The sequence below is a fragment of the Elephantulus edwardii genome, unplaced genomic scaffold (assembly GCF_000299155.1).
Source record: "Elephantulus edwardii isolate Elephantulus edwardi_28Jun2011 unplaced genomic scaffold, EleEdw1.0 scaffold00310, whole genome shotgun sequence".
NCBI classification, from domain to species: domain Eukaryota; kingdom Metazoa; phylum Chordata; class Mammalia; order Macroscelidea; family Macroscelididae; genus Elephantulus; species Elephantulus edwardii.
Genome location: NW_006400060.1, coordinates 283,557 through 287,045, shown reverse-complemented (window position 1 = coordinate 287,045; position 3,489 = coordinate 283,557).

Sequence of the window (3,489 nt, the reverse complement as noted above, 5' to 3'; positions counted from 1 at the left end):
GTTATGCGATCTCAATACCATTACTTAGAGACCGAAGAAGAAAGCGCTCATGATTGAGCTAGGGTGCAGAAGAAGGGGGGAATGAGGGACTTCATTTTGTAACCAATACGTCATTTTAAAATGTATAAGCCTCTAGAGCAGTAAACTGAAAGTGGTGGGGGAAGGGGGAAAAGAGACCCCACCCAAATATCAGCCAATCCTGTATCGCCCTGTTTTCGCACCCTTCCTTTGAACCAGCCAATCCTGTATTGCCCTGTTTTCGCTGGCTTTCCCCTTTAAATAGGCGGGACAGTCCAGAATCGGGGCCTCGCCATTTTCCCTGCTGTATCAGCACGGTTTGAGCAAGGCCTGGATTCGAATCTGAAATAAATTCCCTCTTGTCCTTGAATCGGTGTCAGCTCCTTGGTGACTTGGGGGGAAACTGGATTTGGGGCACAACAACAACACAACAACAATATATACTAATTAAAAATACTCCATGTATTGTTAAAAGATTTGATGGTTCAAACCAACTAGGCTACATGCAGTCACTTTGTCACTTCATCTCATTGAGAATCTTCCTTACATTAGCAGACCTTTTCCCAGCATCATGTCTTTTTCTGAAGGCTGGTGCCTCATAACAACATGCCCAAAGTATGCGAGACAAAATTTTGCCATCCTTGCCTCTAAAGAGCACCCAGGTTTCACCAACTCCAAGACATATTTGGGGTTTTGGTGGATTTTTATTTTTTTGTTGTTGTTATTGGTTTGTTTGTTTTTTGTTGTTTGGGTTTTTTTTACAGTCCATGGTGTATTCAGTATTCTTAGCTAACAATACAATTCAAAAGCACTGATATTTTTGCCATCCTTATTCATTGTCTAACTTTCAGATACACACACAACGAGTGAAAAAACAGTGTCTTGGATGAGATCCATTTTAGTTTTTAAATTAGTATCCTGCTCTTCTGAACTTTGGATAGCATAGAAAACTAATTCTCTAGGATAGTTTTACTCTGTTACACTGAATCATTCCGAGTTGAAAATTGGCTCAATGGCACCTTATAATACAACACCTAACAGATTTCCGAGTTGTTCTGACTTCCTTTGTTCCTTCTCTTAGACTAATGAAGAATCTTTTCTTACACATTTGAACTCACTTGGCAAAGTATCTTGTTTCTGGACAGTATAAACAAATGTTAAATGGCTTGTTTCTGTAAAGCTTTTGTCAACCTTCATGCTGGCTGTAGCACCTAGCTTTTGCCAGTCAGTCTATTGATCTGCTGCTTTGTGCAACAAAGAATTCGGAAATGGTCTTTTCTCTCACTGGCATGGAAACCTTATCCCCCCCCTCCCCAGGTTGCATAATAAGAGACATTGGTCACCTTTGTTTGTTGTAGGAATATGACCCTCAAGGTGGAATTGCTTATTTTTCAAAGATGACACAGAATGAAACCTTTGTGATAGGGTGAGTTCAGAATTCTCTATATATGTATGTTATTTAACTATAGTGATATAATTATAAAACTAACATCAATTTTCTTCAGCCTGTAAAACTCGTTACTTAGCCTCCAAATTCTCTGCTTCCTGTGTTTAGTCATGTAAAGTAGTTTGATCTGTCTGTTTACCAGAAGAGGAAAGGCATCTATCCTAGATTCTGGTGAAGCTGGTTCTCCAGTCATATGTAAATTATATCTTAATTACCTTTTTTACTAACAAAAGTGCATTGTTAAATGAGCTAGTGTTTCACCCTAGTATGAAACCTGATGGCCACTCCCAGATGGGGAGGCAGTCTTGGAGGTAACTTGCTGTCTCCCAGATCTGTGTAATAAAGTGCATTTATGGATATTGCAATCTGTTTGTCTTATTGGCGATTGACGATGGACAGAACCCCTTGCGTTCAGTAACATTTGTATCCAAAACGTTCATATTTGACAATTATGTTTTTCCATATTCGCCACAGAGACCTCCTTTCATGAGTAATGGGCATTCCAATCGAGCACTTTGGAATAGGGAGTGAAATGGGTGAAATAGAGAGAAACAAGCAGGTGAAACTATTCTATTTTTCAAAACAAAGTACTTTAGCAAGTGGAATTAAACACCTGGGGGAAAATACTTGAATGCTTTATGAAAGATAAATTTCCGTTTTCTGCCCTGTGTGATGTTTTTACTCAGCTCCACAGACCATTTAATTATCCCTTTAAAAGAAAACTGGAAGGACAGGGGTTTGGGGGCTTCAGAGGAAGTGGAAATTCGGAACCTTTCTCTTCCACTAACTCTCCAAAGTGAAAATACCTAAGCTTATGCTATTACTATACTTGATAGTACTTTTTGCTAGTTTCTGGAGAACTTTTCACCAACTCAAAGAGAATGATTAGTTCATTAATAAATTGTAGACATAGAGGAAACAAGTTTTAGTTTTTTTTTAAAAATAGGCTGAATATAATACAGTTTGAATTTCTGTGAATCAAACTTTCAGTACTTGATGTGTGCCTCATTCTTAAGATTCCTAAATGTAATGCTAAGTCAAAACACTGGATAATGTTGCTACATATTTACTGAGTGTCCACAGTGAATGTTCTGTAGTGAATCAGTTTGTGTTGACTTGAAGACTATGCACAAGTTTCCAATTACTACATTTTTGTCCTTTCTTATTTCTTTGGTGACTTCAAATTGTCATTGTAGTTTTGACAAATAGAAAAGTTTATGTTCTTGGAATTGGTCTATAAATTGATTACAGCCTTTTACATCTTCAAAGCCCTACTTATTGTGTGATTGATGGGATCCACTGATGGTGCAAAATAATGAAGACTTAAAAAAGAAGTGTGGATTATTGGCTACTTGAAAGAAAAGGGGAATTTCCCTAAATGGCAGTGAAATAGAAAAATTTTTTCTGGTCCTAAAATATCACATTGCTCTGTTTATATGATGTATTGTGAAATTCCCTCTGTTCTGGTAGAAACATCTTTTTTTTTTTTTTGTAGAAACATCTTTAATTTTACATTTTTCATTATCATTTGTCTGAAAGTTTGCAAAGGAGATTTGGAATTTTTCTCCTAGTCAATCATCCATGCATATTTTGTTTCATAAAGTTAATTATAATACACATATTGTCTGATTGTTCATTCTTTTCACTACATTTTTAGTACTTATAATGTAGAAATGAATTTTCTCTAATCAATGTAAATCTATCAGAACAAACTCGTTATTTCTCCCCCAACCTTATTCTGTCGGTTCACCTACGAAGTTCGTATACATTGTGTTTCACACTATTCTTCATTCACATTGTGTTTCATATAATCATTCTCATGCATGTTTTATAAATTACTGTTGGACCTTGCCCATCATTATCCTGTCTTTTCATCTGAATCCTTCCCATTTACTTCTGAAAGATTAAAATTAAAATAGCCCCTATAGTTCTCAGCTGAATTAAACTCAGGTTTCTATAGTTCTCAGCTAAGTTAAAATCAGGAATTTTTCCATTGTCCCGGGTAGAGCCCCACACCCAGTGTT